General features: G+C 44.3%; 2 long non-coding RNA genes across 2 annotated transcripts in view; one reads left to right on the top strand and one right to left on the bottom strand.

Annotated features, from left to right (window-relative positions):
- Nucleotides 1–3,103: 3,103 nt before the first annotated feature.
- Nucleotides 3,104–23,624, bottom strand: part of LOC119241835 (uncharacterized) — a 28,619-nt gene continuing 8,098 nt past the window's right edge. The window contains exons 2-3 of the long non-coding RNA XR_005124378.1: nucleotides 21,955–22,142; nucleotides 3,104–3,264 (exon numbers count right to left, since the gene is read on the bottom strand). This is a non-coding gene — a long non-coding RNA (uncharacterized LOC119241835). The remainder of the gene's footprint in view (nucleotides 3,265–21,954; nucleotides 22,143–23,624) is intronic.
- Nucleotides 9,706–22,220, top strand: LOC119241834 (uncharacterized). Its single transcript, XR_005124377.2, has 3 exons — nucleotides 9,706–9,808; nucleotides 9,914–9,992; nucleotides 21,979–22,220. It is a non-coding gene; the product is annotated as an uncharacterized LOC119241834 (long non-coding RNA).

Below are 23,624 nucleotides of genomic sequence, written 5' to 3'. Positions count from 1 at the left end.
GGGCAGGGTTTGCACAGGCCCAGAGGGTGGGAGAGGAGAGTGAGCCAAATATATGTTTAAGCGAAGCCACCAGAGGGCCCAGATGGTGGCTGCCATAGTTTCCGAAGAGAGTTGGGTCCTGCCACTGCCAAAGCTGCCAGAGGGAAAAACCAATGCATTGAGACAGGCGTCTCTTCCTGCCCCACCAGAGAAGCATCCCTTCCTCTTGCATTTACCCTCCTTGTTTAACAAGTTTGTCCTGTTGTACTCTATGGAAAAGAAAGGATATTCCCAAGAAGATAATGTGGAAATTTAACAGCAGGTATTAAATAAACCACCCAAATCTCCCCAGGAATCTCCAGATGCCTGCATCAAAGGACATACCTACCCTGCCTCATCTCCCCCCTTTTTTACTCCTTTGTATAAATACCCCTGCCCTCTGCCAAAGGGCAGGATGGAGGTCTTTCAGTGTGCTACCCTCAGTTTGTTGACAAATTAAACCACTTTCCTTCTCAAACTCTGTTTCCTTTGATTGGCTGGGGGAAACTGAGGCCGGCATTGGTAAAAAACCAGGAGGGCCCTCTGCACGCACGCTGCATCCCTGTCCCCCTTCCGCCACAGTGGCCACACTGCTCGTTCCTTCTTCCCAGCTGCCTCCGGCCCCTCTCCATTCAGGCCGTCTGGTTTGCAGCATGCCTGGCATTGTAGTGTAAGCATCTTTGGCAAGGAGATGGGGTAGGGAATACCACCAAAAGTGCTGTCCTTTGGTCTCCCCACCACCTGCCCCCCCATGCCATGACACATTCTCTAGCAGAATTGACTGGCTTTGCTACATAGGTGACATTCCCCTGAGCTGCCATTGATTGTCCTTTCTGATAGACTGTGTGTGGTCATTTGCCACAGTCCCCACCTTTCCCTATTACCTTTTCAGCTGTATGTATTATGTTACCTGTCTGGTCCTTGTGGGTACATTTGAGTTTTAGTGTCCTGCCCCAGATTAATCACACTCATGCTTAGAAAGATCCATGGGGTGAACTATTTGGCAGAAAGGTGAGATCACTACTCCATTGGGTTTGGTTTGGGGGATTCCTTCACCCCGACCCACACTGTTCTGATTTGGCTTCCCCTATGACTCAACTTCAGTGATCTAATATTTCTCTTTTTGTAGCCTGTGGTGGGTGAGCTCTAAGATGGTTCTAAATTATTCCCATCTGGTACTCACTCCATTGCATAATTCCTCCCGCCTCGCCCCTTGAGTGTGTGTAGGACCCATGACTTACTTCTAACCAATAGACAACAGAGGTTACAGGACATCACCCTATGACTATGCTGCATAGATCATAGTGTTTGTCTTGCCAGCAGACCAACTTCCCTTGCTGGTTTTGGCGAAGCAAGTGGTCATGTTGGAAAGACCCATGTGCACAATCTCAGAGCAGCTCCTAATCAACAAACAGCTGGGAGTGGGGGTTGCATCTGGCTAATAGTCAGCAAGAAACTGAGTTCCTCGTTCTGATAGCCCTCAGGACCTGAATCCTACCAGCAACTCTATGAGTGTGGGGAGCTGACTCTGCCCCAGACAATTTGATGTCAACCTCATTAGACTCCGAAGCAGGAGATTCCGCTAAGCTGGGTCCAGACTCCTGAGCAAGAGAAACTGAGGTAGTAATTGTGAGCTGTCTTAAGCCTCTATGTTTGTGGTGATATTGTTATATAGCAACAGTTAGCTAATCCGCATTCCCATAGGATTTGGAGTTTCAACAACTACATTCTTTTCCGCTTAATCCTATCTCTGTCTTTCAGTAATTGTGTTCAAGGTGTAGAACTGATAATTGCTGCTATAATTTATTTTCCCAAATTTGGATCACCTGCCTTAAGAGTGGTCACTTCTTTTACATGGGGCTGGGGTGAGAGTATGGATTCACTCAACTCACACCTGTTTTGTGGTAGTCACTAAATGTATCCCACAATAAAATGCATATTCCTTGATGGTAGGGATTAAGACTCAGATTCAGGGCCTCCCCTGGTGGCGCAGCAGTTGAGCGCTGGGCTGCGAGGCTGCCCGCAGTCTCTGCGTGGCTGGTTCGTTCCCTGGCCGCCAGCGAGGGTCCCACAAAAAAAAAAAAAAAGACTCAGATCCAGGGATAAAAATGGCGGTCTTCTTCTGTGGGAGTGATTTCTGGTCCTCATCGTCTTCTGGGCACCCTGGAGGGTGATATGGTACAGTCCTTACTTTGGGCAGGGCCATGGGATTAGTGCAGAACAATAAGCTGGAGTAGAAGTTACTTCTGCTCATAGCATGCAATTGTCACAATGTCTCTCTTATGATGATCATGGAGCCCTTGAGTTCTATTAGCTGGTACAGCAACAAGATGCCAGAGTCTCCAGCACCCTGAGCCTCTAAGTAACTGTGTGGAGCACAGCCCGCCCACTGCCAACCTTGCTGGATATGTACGGTGAGGAGGAAGCATAACCTGTTGGGTTAATCCACTGAAATCCTAGGGTTAATATATTATCATAGGAAAACCTAGACCATCTCGACTGAAACATCTCTTAAAGACAGAAGCAAATTATGCCTTACTCTATTTCCTCTTTTATCGCTTATCTTTTTAAGAAAAAGCTGTTAAGAATTTTCTGGTGCTCCTGATAATACATCAGTATATCATAACTCCCACCCATCCTCAGAGACTCAGCTCTGTGTGAAGCCTCCCCTACCCCCCTCCCCCAGGCAGAGTTAGACAATTCCTCCTCCTGCTCCCACGGCACTCTCATCATACCTCTATTAGAGCACTTACCGCATTGTATTGAAATGATTTGTGTATGTCTGTCTCTCCCACCAGACTGTAAGTGTCAGAAGCCTCCTCTATTTCCCTCTTAAGAATCAGAGGAAAATACACCAAAGGAAGGATAAATACAGATAAAAGGCAGCTGCACTGTCTCTCCTCCACTTTCATCTGGCAGTGTTTCAGTTAAGACTCTTTGATTGCAGCTAACAGAAACCCAATCTTGCTACTTTAAGTGAGAAAGGAAAGTATCCGGAGGATAGAGTAGAGTTTGGAATCCAAGGCAAAGATGAACAAGCAACTCAAGAAATTGCAGGGACCAGTGACAGGACTTACCAGCTGCTTCTCTCTGGCTCTGCCGTGGGCCAGCGTAGCTTCCAACCTCTCCACTCTGGGTCCATCAGTATAGTTTTTCAGGAGAGAGTCCAACTGGCTCAGCTTGGGCTAAGCATGTAGCCCTGACCCAGTTCCTGACGGCCACGAGCAGTATCTTGCGATGGAAACCCTGTAGATTTGCACAGTCATACAGGTGATTCTCGGAGATAAGGGGCTTGCAAATCATCTAATAGATGCTTGTGTCTGATGCTATCTTGTCTAGCCTTTAGAAAAAAGCATCTACTTGCCTCTTAGTCTATAGACTCTCTCTCAACTGGATGCTTTCTGCTGAATTCCAACCAAGCACCATTCCTGAAGCCTGTCTTAAATGTCTGAACTTCTGCAGAAACGCACAGTCTCTTTTGGGATACCAGACTATGCCAAACTATGCCCAGAAGTTTGGGCAGCCTGGTTTGCCCTTAGCTGGTTACTCTTTTGACCTTGTTTTTTTTTTTTTTTTAAAGAATTATTTTGTATAGAAGAAAAGTAAGATGCAGACAGGTGAGAGGACTCATTAGAGACAGAGTGGGGAGCAGAACAGGCAGATCCACTGAAATACACTGCAGAGGGGAGCGAGTGAGACAGGAGAGGTCTGCTGTGCCATGTGTGTCAGCTCCCGGGCTGGGGATCGAACCCAGGCCACCGTGGAGTGCCGTTGCAGTGGTAGGGCTGAGACTTAACCCCTAGGCCACCAGGGAGGCCCCTTTCCCTGCTGTTTTTCCTCTTTAGTGGCTCTCAATATCCAGGACACTGGTTTCGACTCATGGGCTTTGTCAGCCTCACCCGAGGTTGATTGCTCAGGCAAGCCTGGCTGTTAGCTGGGAGCTGACAATCAGCGCTCCCATTTGAGACGCACAGAAAAGTATTTTTTGAATTAAAATGAAATGGATTACTAAAAGCTACGTTGTATTATAAGCCTGACTCCTTTTCTGGGATGGAAAACCAGAAACTAACTGGTGTCCTGCAGGGAAGAGCGAGTGCAGCCTTCTTCTGGAAAGAGATCACCTCCTCCTTCATTTCCTCCCTGCAAGTCCTGACCATTATTCCCATTAATTCATTCACTCATTCATTCAGCAGACATTTCTGGGTAACTGTTATTTCAAGTATTTTCTTAGGTCTGGGGATATCAAAATGAAAAAGATCTTTCCTTGCCATTAACTCAAATCTAGTTGGCAGGGGAGGGCTTGGTGTGTGTGTAGACATTTAAATAGGTAGCTGAAATTCTGGGCAATAAAATAGTCAGTGAAGTCTTAATAAAAGAGTGTGGGTTGTGGAGAAACCTCGTTATGAATCCTGCCTTCACCACTTCCTCGCTGTATAACCTTGGACGAGTTATTTGACCTTTCAGGATCTTAGCTGCCTTATCACAAAAGGCTAAAATAATGTCAGTTTTGTAGTGTTGTTATAGTAGATAGAATATTTAAAGAATTAGCATTAAGTAGGTAGAATCTAGCATACAATAAATTACTAATAGATAGAAGTTATTAATGTCATTACGAGATCCACATTATAAAACACACCTACATGTATGATTTCCAATCCTACAACATTGTCTGTCACAGAATGAGTCCTCCACAAATATGTTTTGAATGAATAATGAACCAACCAACCAGCATGCCTTGTACACTCATTTCATATTAGGCATTTGTGTGTGTGTGTTTATATAGTATTTTTAATTTAGAGAAAGATAAAAGTATAATACAGAAGTTAAGAACTTTGCCTTTGGTGTTTGACATATGTGTGTTAAAGAGCCTTGCTATGAACATGGGCTCTGTCTTAGGTGCATAAAAGCAAACCTCACAAGGGGCTTCTAGTACTAATGACGAGGTTGTTCTCTGGAGGAACTGGTAAGGAAGCAAGGAGGCAGGATAAAACAGAATAAGAAACTGGACAAAGATTTCATTTCTGTGGCTTCATTCTGGCCTGGTTCAATCCTGTGGGGACCTCTGGGGTGTGAATTGCACCTGAGTCTGTACTGTCTTGAGGAAGGGGCTGCCCAACCCTCCCTTGCCGCCTCCTACGTTAGCCAGGATTTGGCTGCAGCTGGCCCTGGGAGGAGGGTCATAATCTCTGCAGCATCTCTTTCCTCACAAAGAAAGAGAGTATGAGACCCTAACACTCAACATCAGGACCAGGTGTCATCCAGGGGACTGGGTGCGTAATTGAGAGCATGTTATGGGCTAAACGTATGATTGGCTCTTGACCAATGCAGCTTTGAACTTCCAGGGTCCACTTACATGGGGATCCCCATTATCAATTCAACCAACCTCTGATAGGAAACCCATGGATACAGATAAGTTATCTGTGGATTGTTGACTGTGAAGGGCAGTGCCCAACCCCCAAATTGTTCATGTTGTGTGTGGTACTGCCCTTAAAAATGATGCCCCTCCTTGCAATCTGTGACACACCAAGGAATAGAGGGATCAAGAGTTTAAATAACTCATCCTAGGTCATGCAGTTCCAAGTGGAAAGTGAATCCTGACAACTACTGTGTTCATAAAAATAACTACTTGCTGTTAATTAAATTAGCGTGTGCTAGGTAGTGACATAAACGCTTTTCATCCACCGTCCCATGTACGCTCAAAACAAACCTACAGGGCAAGTCATCTTATTACCCCTCAATTAAAATGAAGAAACAGATGCCAAGAGACATCCCAAATCACATTACTAGCTGTGGTATGGCCAGGATTTGAAGCTGGGCAGCTCACACTCCAAAACTGAAGAATCTTAATCACAACTCTAGGAAGATGTTATAAGGTATTAAGGTTTATTTCTTTCCCACAAAGTTCCCTTGCCTTTCTCCTACTTCCTTCCCCCTATTTGATCAGGGATCAGTCTCTGCGACTCTTTCCTCATAGGACATTTGAAGTGGAGTGGAAATCAGAAAAGAAAGCTTCTTTGGGGGGCTCTTCTCTCAAAATCTTAATCTTTTAGGGAAGAGGGATCTAAGAACACTATGTTGGTAAACTTGAGTCTGCTGTGCTAGAGGAGGAGGAAAAGGATGAGCAGCATCAGTAGGAGACAGGGGGAAAGAAAGGGAGAGAGAAAGAGAGAGAAAGAAAGAGCAACTGGCTTATCCCTGAGCATCCAAAATGAACCCCACTTTCCAGCAGTACTGCTGGGAGAAATCACAAAAACTCAGAGCAGAAAGATAGTGTGGAATTCCAGATAGATGGGACCATGGAAAGCCTCACAGAAGCCTCACTCTCCAAGCATTACAGAGAAACCCAAAGAGGGCTGTTTGAAAGGGAGCTGGGCAGACAGGACGACGGATGGACAGATGACCCAGGACCAAAGGCAGCAGTCACTCGATGCAAAAGACACAGATGTGAAACACCGGAGAAAGGAACAAAGTTAATTAACTTTTTCTACAGTTCAGAGGAAAAGAAAGTGTAGAGCTGAGTTGGGAGGAACAAGGAATATTTACTGCACACCTGGATTTGAAGTTCGAAATGTATACCTGTGGCTAATAGAAAAAGAATTAACCTTGGGGATGGTGGAGACAGTGGTCTGTGTCATGGTGAGTGGAGAGAACGTTCTGTATTGAAGTCAGCATCGCTGGCCATTGAAAAACAAATCCTTCCCTATCTAGTCTCTCCAGGATGTCCCCACCAGGATGGTGGAGGCACTGAACACAGGTCTCAGCAAATCAAAGTTAGAACCCTGATAGGGAGCTTAGAAGAAGCCCATCTGCCCAGGAATACAAATGGGGGAATTTGTTACAAATCAGGGCCCTGGATGGAAAAATTACAAAATCAGCCCACCCATGATAAGTTGAAGTGCCAAGTCTATATCTCAGTGAACATTAAGAATCAAATTTACATGATTGATAAGTGTCTGATTTCTAAAGTGATAAATTTACTTTTGAAACTTGTTCCAGGCTGCTGAACCCCCAAGGGTTCCCTGCAGACATAAATGCAAAACCATGCTGCAATAACATATCATAACCCTGGGTTCCATGGGACTCTCATGGTACAAACAGTACTCACTAGGCTTTAACTGTCATTAACAAACTACAAACCATAGGAAGAAACTGTCAACCACAAGGGAGAGTCAGCAGATACCACAAACAGTAAAAATTAGCAACTCAATAAATTTCAGGTAACAGGACAGCAATCTGAATGATACTGTAAGTTCATTAAAATTTTTGAAGATATAAAAGGAAAAAAAATCCTGGATCATTGTCATCAGTTAACACATAGAGATTTTTTGATTGGATTTAAAAATATAATTGCTATTGATTAGAGATAAACCTAAATAGTAATTTTTACTAATGGTAGAAAGGAGAACATAGCTCAGGTAAATATTAGTCAAAAGAAGGCTGATGTGTCAATAGTAGCACCAGATAAAATATTTAATACAGAAAAGCATAATTAGGGATAAAAATAATTATTTGAGGGAAAATTCACCAGCAGAATGTTGGTGCAACTAACAATACAGCTTCCAAACACATAAGGCAAATATGAGAGAATTACAAAAATTGGCCTACAACCATGGAGGGAGATTTTAGTAACCATTTCTTGAAACTGGTGGACCAAGGAAATGAAAAAAAAAAAAGTACAAATATTGAAGATTCAAACATCACAACTCATAAGCTTTGTCTAATGAATATGATGAGGATATAAAACCTAAAAATTAGACTATGTTCTGGTTAGGCACTTATGGGATATTTATTAAAATTTTCCAAGTCTCAAAAAATAACTAGCAGTGAAAATCTAGAAAAACAGCATCTAGAAAAACAGCACTTTTGGAGTCAGTGGTCTCTAGGTATCTACCCTGGGCTGGACACCGCCCTCTATTGGCTGTGAAATCAAAAGGGTACTAAATTGCCTTAGTGGTAAAAGAAGAAGGAAAACAGGAAAAGCTATCAAAGAGCATGGCATGCCTTAAGAATAGGTATTTTTTTTTGTAAAAATTGTGTCTGTGTTGCTGGCAGTGTAGAAGCAGTCTTTCTGGAGCCCTAAAGAAGCTCACATTTGTACACAAGGAGACAAAGATAACTGTTTGTTCATTGTAATAGTGAAAATTGAACGTCTAAAATGTAATGAAAGAAAAATCCTGTATCTATCTGCTTAATAAAATAAAGCTAGATCTAAAATTTTCAATTTTGAGAAATCTCAAAATCATAATGTTGAAGCTGCAGATAGCATAACATCATTTCTCTCCATTTTAAAGGTGCATCCACGTGAGTCAACATTCACGGAAGGATCCAGGCCCAGCTTCTGGATGTATTTACATGGAGTGTGCGATGCTCAGGGTGGGGGGTGTCTTTTGCTTTATCTGTGACATTCTGTATGTGAATGAGTGTGAAGCAAATATAGGAAAATGTGAACACCTGTGAACGAGTTGGGTGTTGAGAACGTAGATATCTGTTACTGTATGTATGAAACAGTTCATAAATAAAAATTTAAAAATTAAAGTGATCGCAATAAAAATACCTTCGTCGCATCCCTTATCCAGCAAAGTTCCCCAAACCACAGCTGAATGGCCAGTGCAGGGAGCAGCTCAGATGTGGGCCTTTGCTGGCATTTAGCTTGGGGGCAGGGAGACAGGATGGAAATTTATCTCATGAAATCAATAGAGGTAATTTCCTGGTTCAAAGCCATAGATGCACGCGGAACTACCCAACTCTGCAGAGGCCTGTACGCCTAGAGAGGAATCCAAGGGGGTGATGGGGCCCTGAGTTGTTCAGTGTCTGCCTCATATCCCCCCTCACTCTGGGTCTCAATTGGGGTGTGTGGCACGACTGGCCGTAGCTCAGATGCTCTGACAATACCACACTCGTGATGAATGATAATTGTGTTTTCTCTCCATCAGTGTATGGAAATCTGCTTATAGATTCGGATTACGAATTCTGGAAGCTTTATGTTTAATGATTTTTCACCGACCTTAAAGGGCTCTGTACCATTTCAACCGTGACTCTGCCTAAATTCTGGGCGTTGTGGAATTAACTCTGATTTTGCCCTGTGGAAATAACTTCTGTGATTGAGAAACCCTTGAAATGTCACTTCTCCCGTGCCCGAGTTTCTTGCTTGATTCAGAAAACAAAGCGAGAAAGAGAAAAGGCGGAAAGGCGTTTGGGAAAAGACTTTGCAAAGACTGTTTCTCTCGCCCAGGTTTGGAGGAGACCAGTAAATCCAAACTCCATCACCGTCATCCCTGCGGGGAGAGGGCAGCCCACAAGGTCTCGATGGTTCCTCTGTGTGTCCGAAGCAACTGGCCACAAAGTTCAGTTGTAACAGGATTAGACAATATAGCAGCAGGCAGATGGCTACAAAATCAAAAGGTGCTGAGTGACATACATACATGTTAGAAAAAGAAAATTGAATTAGCAGTGACATTTTTTGGCCCCTGGTGTTTTTTTATTTTTATTTTTTGATGTGGAAATAAAGACAAACTTTGATCTTTCTTACTCAGAAGCCGAAGAGGCCATCAAGGGTGGAATATTTCCTCTAATCTTGTTTCTTATTTCCAGCCCGTGTCCCTCCACTCCTCTGTTCCTTGAGGATGGGGCTGCATCCCCCTCTGAATGGATGCTGGATGCTTCTAGTGCAGCCATCCCAGAAGGGAAGTCATGCTGGGGGCCCGTGATCACCGAGGAGAGGGGCTTTCAATTCCCGAGATTTACTTGCTCTTCCTCAGCGTGGAAAATCCATAACCGGTGGACGTAAAATGTAAAACGGGGTGGGGAGATGACATGCAGTGAATATTGAATTATGAATGTCATAACAAGCAAAAATTTTCTTGTTCTTAAATGAAAAATTTCATTATTTTTTCAGGAAGAAAAATAAGGAAAAGAGACCCACCGACAGACACCATCTAAAATTGCCTTTTATGTTCTGAAGATAAAATGATGCAGTGAGTATCCAAACAGGAAAAGAATTATCTTCGAACACAAACACGAAAAGAAAAACAAAACAAAAAATATATATTTAGAACAGGATTCCTCATGGCTCAGACCTTTCGGCTTCAGCAATGAATGCTGTGGTAGACCCAGGTGGTGCCAAGATGAAGCTGAGAAAGGTAGATTGTGACTCAATAGGCATCCGAGTTGGTCGTCAGATGGCAAGGCCAGAGAAAGGTGTCAGAGAGCCTGGAAGAGGGAAGGGTATTGCAAAGATGTCCCAAAAAGACCTTGGCCTGGGGAACTGTGAAATCTGCAGTCAGGGTCCAGATGTTCTGCAAGGGTTTTAAGAAAAGGAGTGATGTGATCCTATAGATGCTTAAAGATATAATACTCTAGCTTGCTGTGTGAAGACTAGGTCAGAAAGTTGAGTAGGGTGGTGTACAAATGAGGAGGGTTTTGCATCTACCAGGCACGAAGAGTTGAAGGCCCTGGATGGTAATGGGGGGAAAGAAGAAGTTGGATTTGAGGTCTCTGGAGAGGAAGAGGCAGGCACCAGAGGACTTGTTGATAGATTGCATTGTGGGAGGAGTGAAGGAGAGAGGAAGGAGTAACAAGGTCTCTAGGTTTCTGGCCTGAGCACTGGGACGATGGCCTTGCCAGTTATTGAAGGGAGGTGCACATCTAGGGCGCAAGACCCCCCATGGACTGACTTTGAACCTGTTCATTTGGACAAGCTAAGACTTCCAAATGATGTGGCCAAGGAAGTCAGTGGATATGCAAGTCAGGAATCATGAAAGATGTTCTCAGCGTCATGCTTCTCTGCAGCTACACACCGCTCTCCCAAATCTTTCCATCGTCTCTGGAACTTTTAGACTGTTCCCTAGATGTCCCTCTATCCTCAGCCTCCTCTGTCACCAGCCTCACTTGCTTCTCCTTCAGTTGTCTTTACTCCAAGAAATGGCATGGCCACATTGAACTCTTGATCCACAATCCTTTCATCCATTTCATTGGAACCGCTGATGTTTCGATTATTGAAATGCAAAAATTTGAAGTTTCCATATGACTTAGAATCAAAACCAAAACTTACAAAAACCCAGACAGTCTTGCATGATCTGGACCCTCTGACATTATCCCTTGCTACGCTCACTCACTTACTTTGTTCCAACCACGCTGGCATTCTTGCTGTTGCCCAAAGACTCCAAGCACATCCTATCCCAGGGCCTTTGCACTAGCTCTTCCTTTTGTCTGAAACACCCCTGTTTCTCCACCTGCTACTTGGTTCCCTCATTTCCTTCATGAGGTTCAACTGTCACTTCATCCATGGGACTTGCCTTGATAAAGTAACATGCCTTCTCCTCATCACCACCTGCCATATGCTATTGATTTGTTTACCTGTTTGTGCTTGGTCTCTGTCCACTAGGATGCAAGTCCCATGAGATTATTGTCTATTATACTCACTGTTGTGTCCCCACAGTCTAGAAAAAACAGTGCCCAGCCTGTGGTACAAACAGAATTGTTGCTGGTGACTAAGAGGAAAATAATCTGGAATTTAGTTTCATTATAACCTCCCCAACATTTATCTTTCTTAGTTGTGAGGTAGGGGCATTAACGTGTGCCCTGCCTGGCTCATGGGTCTGCTATAAGGCCAGATGATTGCTGTGGTCAATGCCCTAATGTTCAGACAGCAAGGGTTAGGCATTTTCATTGGCCATAGACCGTGGCTGAACGTGCAAAAATGCAGAATGTATGGGAATGAATAAAATGGAAGTTTGATACTTGCAAGCTGACCATAGCTCTGAGACCTATAGCAGGAGAGGGGGAGGCAGAGGGCTCAAAAAAGGAGTGGGAAGAGCCCAAAGGACTGTGGTGATGGTTCTTAGGGTGATGTGGTGGTGGGAGAATTATGGGAACGGCACCTGGAGGGGGGGAATCAAATAGTGTCCAAAAATGAGCAACATTTAAGAAATGTAAGAAAATAAAATAATAAATTAAATAATGTAAGAAAATAAAGGTAAGAAAATCAATAAATTTTTTTAAAAAGGAAGTTTGATAATTTCCTGTTATAATTCCATGACGGGTGTGGGGTGGGGGGTTGAAGGAGGAACTTGTTTATTCTCATGGGAGTTCCCTGGCGAGTTCCTATCTTAAAATGATGAGTACATGAAAGATAGAAAGGTGGGCACCGGACCAAAGGTGAATATAAAAGAGCAGTGAGCGTGGACAAGAATGGTTGCAGGGAGGCTGTGGCAGGAAAAAAAAAAAAAGCTAAGGTTTGCAAAAATGTTAAGGATGAGAAAAATTGATTTGGGGGCACAGTTGAAGCAAGAAGATAAACGACAGGATTGTGCCAACAGATGACGGATTAAAAGCAGAACTCAGATCTTAGTTTGTTTCCAACAAAGAAAATGGTCTCCAGATTTCAGATAAGGCATCCTTCAACGGAAATATGAAAAGGAAGGTACAATTCTGCTTCATGGAAGAAAGTGGGGCCCCAATGTCACTGTTATGCCACCCCCTCTCATTTCATGGGTCTTTTTCATCTCCCCCCAAGCTTGGCACCCAGGCCATCTAGGGAGTGTTCCCACCCACTGCACGGCTCAAACTAGGGAGGCAGGGAGTCTGTTCTTCTCCACAACCACACTAGAAGGGGCGTGAGCTGGTGAGCACAGGCGTGCTTGGGGTGTGTGTGTGTGTGTGTGTGTGTGTGTGTGTGTGCACACACACACACAAGGGTACTTCTTCACCAGGGAGGACAAGAGGGTATGTCTTCTGAGAGCAGTGAATGAGGCTTTATTGTTGCCAAGTGTTTCCCCCACCTGAGACAGGACAGTGTGGGGAGCAGGAGTGTTATTGCTCCCCCGTTGCTAATAATTACAGCATAGACAGATATTTGAATTTTCCAGCTTCCTATTAAATATTCCAAGAACTGCTGATTAGATCTTGTGTTCTTCTGGGAGTCCTACAGTGTTCCCAGGATGCAGAACATCCTGGGCGGGTTGTTGGAGAGATGCCTCCAGTAACCACCGCTGGTCTTATTCTTCCAGGCGATGCCCCGGTTGTTGGGCACCGATGTCGACATCCCACACCACGCTCCAGCCCCACACGACAGCCCACATCCCACATGCCCACCACGCTCTGGCCCAGCATGACAGCCAATCAGACACTTGCTTCACATTCCAATCCTGCATCAAGACTAGTCTTGTCACTGGTGGAAAATACATTTCAACATTTGATTATTGCTTGGATGTGATTCCCTGGAATTCTGGAATGGCTTTGAGCTACATTAATTTGCTTTCATTCATTGATAGATCTTTTCTACTAAAACCTGCCTCTTTCCTCTACCCTCTGGCTGTTCTTGCCCTGTCCTTTTCATTGACCAAATAAAGACTTTACTCATTTGTCTTCCTGCTAGACTGATGCTCACGGCTGAACTCTGGACTGGTCACCTAATCATGGGGATCCAACTTTGACCCCCATTATGTGCCCATTTTCCCAGTTCATAGGAATGGGCTCCCATCTGACCGCCAATCTTTGTTCTTATTCTCACAAATTATTTATGCCTTCCATCTCCCCTGGAGACTCCACCTGCCCTCCAGCTGGGGGCTGAGGGCTGCCCCCCGGGAGGGGGGTTCTTGGGTGTTGTCTGCCCGGGTGTCTGAGCCCTGCCCTTGGGGGCCTTTTCCTGCCACTTGTCCTCATTCTTCACAGCAGTGGTTGTGCTAATCAGCAGTCACACGCCTTGGAAACCATCACCTGCTGAATGAACCTAGGAGAGCAGCCCCTTCCTACTCGCCATGGCTTTTCTTTCTAGAAGGAGAATCTGGTCTAGATCATGGTCTGTCTGCTCAGCCTAATCTATTTTACTGTGAGTTCTGAATTTCTCAATACTTTAAAATATGACAATTCTAAAGTACATAAAAGTGGAACTCCCAAACAACTGTTAGTGCCCAGTTGACATCTTGAGGGGTAAAGACTGAGTCTAATTCATCTTTGGGACAGCGGGAAGCCACACATTTTATGGTAAGAAAATCCAAATTAGAAAATGACACTAATCTCTTTCCAAAAAAGGCAAAATTCCAGGAAGCTGAATAGAGTTAAGTGGCAAAATCTTGAATAAAGCCTTACTTTTTGCTTGGTGAGCACTTGGAAAAGAATGTCATGATCATCAAGTAACTTACATGAAATTGACCAAATTTCCCAATTCTGGGGGTTTAGCTCCAGGGTTATGTATACCATACAAGTTGCATATGGCATAACAATCTCTTTGTAGTAAAACATATCTAACATCAAACTTACTTTCTAACCATTTCTAAGTGTCCAGATGAATGGCACTGGTACCTTTATGTGGGTGTGGCATCATCACTGCCACCCAGCCACCCAGCTCCACAGCATTTGCATCTTCCCAAATGGAGCCTTTATCTCTACTTACTCACAGCAAATCTCTGGGGGGCCTCATTCCCCATCCCCTACAATCACCATTCTACATTTCATCTCTATGGCTGTGACCATTTCTAGACACCCCGTGGAAGAGGAACCTGATAACATCTGTCCTTTTGTGTCTGACGACTTCAGCTTAGCAATCATGTCTGCAACATTCATTCATGATGCTGCACCTTCCTCCTTTGGCTGAAGAATAGTCTTCCAATTTTAATGAGATGCATTTTTCTCCCAATACCCTACAGATAAACAGGAGAAATGGGTACTGAGGGATGGGATCCTGACACATGACTGAGTGCATGTCATCTGGGGAAGAAGCTCCGCAATCATTTTATCTGGACTTCCTTAAATGAGGACCCTAGAGGGCCACCAGGCTGACCACTTGGAATGACACGACCAGCTCCAGCCACTCTCACTCTGGAGGATGACCAGAATGTCAGCATAGCCAGGGCACAAGACTGAAGAAGGGGAGGCAAATTGACAATAGCAAATGGAATCTACTAAAATTAGGTTAAAATGTGTGTGCACAGTCACGCCCGCCCCCGGCAGCAGCACAGGATGCAGTAAAGCAGGTCTAAGAGCAGCAGGACCAAGGCTTGTGGGTTTTAATTGACCGCAAGCTCAGTCTGAGTCAACAGTGGGATGTGGCTGCCAAAAAAGCAACTAATGTGATTCAAAGATGCATTAATAGAAGCACAATGTTCTGGGCAAAATAGGCAGGAAATAGTTCTTGTCCGGCCTCGCCAGTTAGGCCACACCTGGAATTTTGTGCTCAACTCAGTACCACAGTTTATGAAGGAGAGAAAAAAACCTGGAGGGCATTGGCAGAGGGCAGATGGGCTGGAAAACGTGCCTCCTGGGCTGGGGAGTCCAGCAGGTAGAAGAGGAAACTGTGCCACATCTGGAAGGCTGGCTTGTGTGGCATTAGGGAATGGAACTATGACTTGTGGATGGAAGTCATGGGAAGTGTTCTAGTTGGAAAAATAAGCCACTTCCTCATAGTTGGACCTATCAGATGATAGAATGGGGGGCTTTGGGCTGAGTTCCCCATCACTGGCGGCAATGAGAGTAGATGGAGAACAGTGGCTCACAGGGGCAATTTTGCCTCCCAGGATCTAGAGACATCATAGATTATCTCAAGCTGGGGGAGGGATGTGCCAATACCTTGCCACCCCTAAAGAGAATTCAAGAAAACTGAGATAACCCCGGTCAAGTTCACTTGGGCAGCTAGTAGCGAAGACAGGCTTTGAACTCAAGTTTGCCCAGCTCAAGAGTCTACAAGTTTTATGTTTACCCTGGACATCTTCTACTAGACTGGTAGGAGTGATTTGGAATCTAAACATCAAAATGTGTAGAGGCTATAGGGCTTGGCTACATAAAACCTGAATGGTGCCCCGCTATGAATGTTTGATCTAGAATGAGGACACCCCCTTAGGATGAGTTCACTGTACAGAGTATCCCCTGGAGCAGAAGAACAAGGATTTTTAAAAAGATTTATTTATTAATATATTTATGCATAGAAGAACTGGGTGGGTGCAGGCCAGAGGGGTGTTTGTGGGAGGTGAGAGGATTCACCAGAGACAGAGTAGGGAACAGAACAGGCAGATTGACTGAAGTACACTGCTGAAAGGAGCAGTGGGGAGACAGGAAAGGTCTGCTGCATCATGTGGGTAGCTCCCTGGCCAGGGATTAGCTCCCTGGCTGGGGATTGACCTCATGCCTCAGTGGCTGGCGATAGCCTGATCGCGCTGAGACTTTAACCCCTGCACCACCAGGAGGCTCCTGAATTCAAGGATATTTTAAAGCTGTTGGCCTGACGCTTTCTCCAACTGGTCTTCTTTAGGACCAAGGATTCCTAGAGATGAAAGCTGTGTGATGGGTCCCAGTGGAAATGGAGAATGATGATGAGTGGGTGTCAGCCTGGTAGTGGAGAGAAGGCAGGAGCCTCTGTCTAGTTTCCCCTCTCCCTTGCCAGGTGTAAGCCTGGGATGGGGTTATTTTAGGGACTGTTAACAAAGGAAAGATTCTTTCAGCTTGACAGGGTAGTGGTAAGGGGCGAGAAGACTCCCACTTTGGTGGGAGTGTTTTGGAGAGATTTAGTTTAGGGCCTGAGTCGGGGAGAGAGGGCTGAGATAGTGTAATTCTCCAGGAGCAATGTGAGGTGTACCTGAGGCTCACGCATGGCCCCTAGGCCACAGTCCCCCAGATCTGTCTTGCTGTCAAAATCACCTGGTGTTCTTAGAATTACAGTTCTCGAGTTGCAGCTCGCACCTACTGAATCTGAATCTCTCAAAGCACTTCACTGGGCCAGAGATGACTGGCTTGGTTTAAAGGATCCAAAATCCTGCCTGGGTTTACCTTTGGGCTTATGCCAGAGGCTTGGAGGCCGACCAAGGTTCTCACTAGAATATAAAGTCAGGGGAGAGAGTGTTTCTCCCAGTGTGGGTGCTTCCCAGTGATGGCAACAAGATAATTCCAGGTGTCACACAACCATCAACTCACAAAGAAAGTAACTCTCTCACGAACATCAGTCAAGCCCTCTGATTCCATCAAGGAGGCTCTTCAGTCTGGTACAGGAGATGTCTTTGACATCTCCCTGCTTATCCTTTGGAACAAGCAGAGATCAATTCTTAAACTCAGTCTCTAGTGGGAAACAACACCTAAAGGATGTAATAACACCTTTGAAACAACTTTATGATATGTGTGTTTAAGGCAACCTTCAATCTTGAGAAAGATGCTGGTTTTTACTTTGAGTAATGATCAGGCTCTCTTTAAAAACACATTATTTAAGTCTAAAAGGTGAAATGATAGAGAGAAAGTTCACAGAAATAATCATATTACTGCTACCTGAGCGAGCGGACATCCTAAAGAAGCAACACCCATGAGGGAAAAGTGGGAAACAAAACCCTGGAATATTCCCATTTCTCAGACTTCCTTCTCTTAGGAATCTCTTAGGAAAGGACACAGTGGAAAAACAGCTTTCCCCCTTCCATGTATTCTTTCATCTATTCTGAGAATAGGGGATTCTAGACATGAGCACACCATCTTCATTAGTATGTTAATAAATGATCTGAAATGAGTGACGGTCCCTCCAGCTCACAGTTTCATTACACAGGCCTTGGGGTGGGTGGAGGTGGTGGGAGGGGTTGGGGAAGAGGCCATTGCTGATGAAAATAAAGGAGCGTTGCCAAGGTCTGCAGCTAGGCCTCCAGCCATCACTGTACGAGCAGGGAAGTGCTAGAAAGTTGTTTGTGTGAAATGGAGTGTGAACTGCCAACGTGTTATTGAGGTGGAGGAGCAGGGAGCAGAGATTGAGGGGAAGAAGAGCTGGGATGCACGGCCAGAAGGAGGGACCCACTTAGCAAGCATCAGCTCCCCTGCCAGTGGGAGACTGGGGGAGTCTGGCTGTCCTTATTCATAGAATACCAGAGAACGCCGCAGCTCACACCCGTGTGTTTGCTACCGCATCTCCATCAACAGATGGAGGTAATAAAGAAGCTAAAAATGGAAACACAAACTGGTGTGTAGCTTTGTTGTGGCCATTTGTCACAGAACAGTCAAGAATCCCTTGTGGTAAGTGTGCTTGTCAAGGTCACCTGTGACCTATTCGGTATTAAATCCAGCAGATACTTGGCTGGCGGGCTGGCGCAGGTCAGGGAGGCCATTCTCCTGGGGCGTGAGGTTGGCCGCTGCCCACCTGCGATCAGGCTCAAGCAATGGCTTGGCTTCCCCGGGGCTTCTGGAAGCTGTTAGTCCCAGCATTGGTCAATAGCCTATGTAATTAATCAACTTAAAGGGAGTGCTGGTTAGCAATGGTTCTTGACCCTGACGGTGCACTATAATCACCTAGGGAGCTTTAAAAAAAAATAATACCAGTCCTAGATTTCACCCAGGACCAATCCGGGGACCTCAGATATCAGCATTTTTCAAATTCACCCCAGATGATTCTCATGTGTTGCCAGGGTTGAGAACCGCTGAGATAGATCAATAAGGGGCCAAGTTCAGACACACGTGAGATGCCAATCTTGTTCCCTCTCTCACCCGTGACCCTCTGCCTCTTTCTTAGACACTCTGAATTGGGGTGGAGGTAAGGAATTGGCACCGAAATGGCAAGTTCATTAAAAACCAATTTGATGCACTTTTACGATTGCTTCCAATTTTATACAAATAATGCTATCAATGAACCTATCACCTTATGTACAAACTTTTGTACATATCCACATACTATTGTCTTGGGATAAATTTCTACCTTGAGTAAAAAGGTATGAATATGTTCTACATTAGGTAATAGACACTGGCAAATGGTCTTCCAGAACATTTGTGCTAATTGGCATACTCAAGTATGTCTGAATATGCCCTTTTTCCATGAGCTCGATGGCTTGGAGTTTGTCATTTAAAAATTTACTGGTACTGGAGGGAACGGGGGTAGAGGGTAGAGCAGGGAAGGGGCTACAGCTTTGGCATGGGTGGTTTGGTGCACATTTGGGAGAATAAATATGTACCCCCAAAATTATAATGCAAAAATTATTGTCTAACTTTATTGGTGATCATTTCTACTTAACATTATTTTATTTTGCTCTTCTTCAGTGTTCAGTTTTTCATTTGTATATTATTAGTTATTTGCATTTCTTTTCTGAAATGGTTATTCAGACCATTTTCCTATGTGGTGGTCATTATTTTTACTGCCTTTTTAAGACTCATTATGTATTAAGGGTATTTTTTAAAAAGATTTATTTATTTATGCATACAAGAACTGGGGCACAGGCCAGAGGTACAGGGGGGTGAGAGGATTCACCAGAGACAGAGTGAGGAACAGAACAGGCAGATTAACTGAAATGCACTGCTGAGGGGAGCAGCGGGGGAGATAGGAGAGGTCTTCTGCGCCATGTGGGTAGCTCCCTGACTGGGGAATCGAACTCATGCTGAAGAGGCTGCAGATAGCTTCATAGTGCTGTGCTTAACTCCTTGCACCACCAGGGAGGCCCTATTAAGGGTATTAAACTTTTTGTGTTATATACACTTCTAATATTTTGTGGGTGTGTCATTTGCATTTAGCATTATATTGAAAACTTTTCAGACATTTTTTAGATATATAATGTGAACTGTTTATATAGTTCACACATAAGACAGATTTGCCAGTCTTATCCTTTAAGGTATCGCCACTGCTTTCAATTTTAAAAAGTTATTGTTTATCTCAAAGTGTTCTTGCAATTATTTTATAGAGTGATTTCTAACATTAAATACTTTGATTTTGCCTGGAATTTGTTTTGGTAAACAAACAGGCTTAATTCCAAAGCCAAATGCCAACTTCATCACATACTGAGCATGAGGGTTGTTTGTGAATTTTTCTCTTTTGCTCCATTGCTCAAGATGTTGTCTATTCTGCCTTGAACTACTACCACACTGTTCAATTATGGCAAATTTATCATTTGTCTTAAGATAGTGCAAAAAGTACATCATTCTTAATGCTTACTTTCAAGTGCATTTTCTCTATTCCTTATGATTCCTACATGAATATTTATTTTGGAAAAGCCTTGTAAAATTATTACAGACTTAATGCATGTTAAGGTAATATTGTTTGCAAATATTGACAAATAGATCTACAGGGTCAAAGAGCAAGCCCAGAGATGAGAGGCACAGTACTTTATAAACTGTGAGAAATGAGAGTACTATTTAGGACTCAATTTGGGGCAACTGCTTATCCAATTGGAAATCATTAGAGTGCCACCTCAGATTACGTACAAAAATGAATTCCAGGAAAATTGGCAAAGTCTATGAACAGTCACTTTACAGACAAGGAACCCTAGATAGCCAAGCAACATATAAAAAGAATTTGCAGAAATTTGCAAATTAGAAACAATTCAATAGCATTTTCCTTCCATATGATTGGTAAGATTATTTTAAAAATATAACTTCTCTATAGGTGGCACAGAGTGAACCCCAGGACCCCACACTAACTCAAACCACATCAGCACAAAGGAGGCAGGAGAAAGTGGCTGGGGGAGTAAGAATTAGCATAGCTCTGTTCAAGGGCGGCTGGCCAGGGTCTACACCTTGTGAACCCACCCAGAGACACATAGAAAGGGCAGCTATGAGCAGGACTCTGCCGGCTGCTAAAATACTGAAAAACTTCTCATTTGGCTGGTTGCAAGTGCTGGAGACCCTGCACTGCCCAGGTCACTTTAAACCTTCCCCTTAGCCCCATACTGTCCCTTGAAGGTAGGCAGCATCATGGTCCTGAGTTTCCCCCTGCACAGAGCATGGGGACCTCCCTCCAGCCCCAGGGTGTGCTCTAGACAGCTGGGGATATTTCACTGTGTTGTCTGTGTTAAAAGAGGTCCTCTCGGAAGCATGATTGCAAGAATAATAGGTTGTAAACAGCCTAAGGCGGAGATCGCTAGCTGCCCAGCAAACATCCAGCCTCTTTTCCAAACAACAGAACCCATTCACATAACTGCTTATTACAAAGAGCTCAGGTCCCAGTTTTCCTGGCAGCTGGGAGTGGCCCATAATTAAATTCCAGCCCTTGAGAGGTGAGCAGACATTACTGTGGGACTTCTGGGAAATCTTAAGGGGTTGGGCACCCTGTCACCCTGTGCTCTTCTTCCAGGCAGTCGCCTGGATTGAGGATGTGATTGTGGGAATTGAAGCGCCCATCTTCAACCACAAGGAGGTGGGGCACAGCCAAAGTTACTGAGAGTCAGAATGTGGGTACTTGATAATTTTATAGAGCTGCCACAGGGACTCTGGACGTCCTTCAAGTGAGACCAGCCAAGTCAGACCCTATTCAGACTGCTGTTGTCTGGGGTTTCTCAGTCATAGGCAGCCAAGTTTTATCTCAGTGAGCACAAAGCTAAATGCCTATTAACAGGTTAATGGTGAAATCAAACATAACATGTAAAAATCTAAATTGGAAACAACTTGACATATGTGAAGAAATTCTTGGCAAGATGGGGTCATATCTCTACAGGCTTCCCCCATTCTCTGAAAGTAGAATGTCCTTCATTGCTGTGATTTGGTAGGTTATTTTTTGGGGTCTGGGAATACTCAAAAATTTTGCAATATAAACACATGGTAATAGTGTTTCTAGGCTCCCAAAATACCCTACCAAATATACGAACCAAAAATATAACAACCCAATCCCGTCATAGGAATGTGCTACTTTCCAATGACAGGGGAAACTTGGAGGCAGCAACAAGTCCAGTGAAAAAAGCAAGTTTCAGAAGATCCTAACCTTGAATATACACTTCTCCCAAACTACCACAGAGTACGCTGGTGTTTCCAATCCATCAAAATATAAAAGAAATACAAAACATATGCCACCTAAACTGTGATGGTGTTAGTTACTTTTGGGGATTAAAGAAAAATTGGGGAGAGGAGAAAAATTGCTGGGTGGATGGGCAATGGATGCCTTGCCGCGGGCAACACTACCCTGTGTTTTTTTTTAAAAAGAGGTCTGATTCATGTACTACCTGTATAGAATAAATTAATTAGGTTTCCCACTTATCCACCAGCTGACCTTCTTAAACTGTTTACCTGCCCGTTGCTTGCTGCCGGCAGGGCCACATTGGAGGTCGGAGCTGACAACGCTGATCGGGTGGAGCAGCCTCCTTGGTACACAGAGATTAGCACGAGCCACTGCTGAGTGCTTCTGTTGGAGAATTTCAAGTTTCTTCCAGAACCCCTCCATCACACAGGTTGCGTTTTTCACCACACCACTGCGTCTAAAGACATGAAATGAAAGTATTCATCTATAAGGACAAAGAAAGGCAGAGGACCAACAGCAAGTGAGAGATGGCAATAAAAATTGGAAATGTAATAGGGTGGTCCCCAGGAAAGGGGGAGGTTCCAGGTTTCCTGCCCCACCCAAAAGGAGGGTGGAGCTGAGCTGAGAGAGAAGCAGCTGCAGAGGAGACTGAGGAAGGAGGAAGCAGAATGGAGATCCAGAAGGAGACCTGGAGGAGGCACATGGGGCCAAGAGACATGCGAAGAAACTGCGCTTGCCTTTTTGTCGTGGACTGGGTGACACAGACGTGGGCGAGAGACCCGTGGGGAGGTGACAATGGTGGTTTTTGTCTTGATTTTGATTTTTCTCTTTTCCTTCCAGACTCGTCTGGCTCTTTCTGATCCTTTTCTGTGGGTCCCCACTGGAAGATGCTTTAGACTTGTGGCAGGCTTTGGGGCCTTGCTCTGGGCCAATCCTGCTTGGGTGGACTTTTACCCACAAAGGGTGAGTGGGAGAGGAGACTTAGGATTCAGTGGTCTTTTGAGGCATTGAGTTGTAAAGAGAGGAATATAATTGGAGCTCTGATAGGAGGGGGAGATGGGATTAAGACAAGGTTCATTTTTCTTTTCTTTTTAAGATGGAAGAAATAGCAACGTATTCATATGGTAATGGAAAGACCCAGTGGAGAGGGGAGAAACTGCTGGCACTGGGGAAAAAGGAAAGGACGGCTGGAGTTGTGGCCTTGAGCAGAAAAGCCTGGACTGGATGTCCAACGCAAGTAGAGGACACACAGACCATCAAATCACATTAACAGGAGAGAAAAGAAAGTATATGGACATAGCTGCAGGCAGGTGGGTAGAGGTGGTGATAAAAATGCTCTCCTGATTGCTTCCATTTTGCTATTGAAGGAGGAAGTAAGATTATCTGCTGATGGAGAGAGGGAGGAGGAAGTAGTAGAAGTTTGAGAAGAGGAGAGAAGGAACTAACTAGTTGTATAGGAGAACAGAGAATAAGCAGACTGAGGAAATGTAGTATAATTTCTAGGAAGTGTTAAGGGCCCTCTTGAAATGAGAAAGAATACATTTTAAGTGAATTTAGTCATTAAGCTTGTGCATTTACTGTGCTCATCTGTGCGGGTGCAGGCCTTGGGCATCGGGTGGACAGATGCTTATCTGTGGAATTTAGACTGAATAAAGAGGGAAGAGGGGACATAAAGCAGTGATCAATGGCTGGAGAAGTCAGTCCTTTAAGAAAAATTGTAGTATGTCCTCATGGCTAAAATTATTGTCTTCCAGGCAAAGGAGTGTTGACGGTATTACCTATCTATTTATTCGAAAAGCACTTATCGAACACCTGCATGAGCTATGTCCAGAGAGGATATTCAGTTACATCCCTAGAAGCATTTAAAATATCAAGGAGATAAGTTGGATCCAAAGCAGGCGGGGCCTTAGGTTACTACTGAGAACAGACATTGATTTTA

The sequence above is a fragment of the Talpa occidentalis genome, unplaced genomic scaffold, assembly GCF_014898055.3.
Source record: "Talpa occidentalis isolate TD23 unplaced genomic scaffold, MPIMG_talOcc4v2.1 talOcc4.12, whole genome shotgun sequence".
Lineage (NCBI taxonomy): Eukaryota > Metazoa > Chordata > Mammalia > Eulipotyphla > Talpidae > Talpa > Talpa occidentalis.
This window is presented reverse-complemented; position numbering and strand designations above follow the sequence as displayed.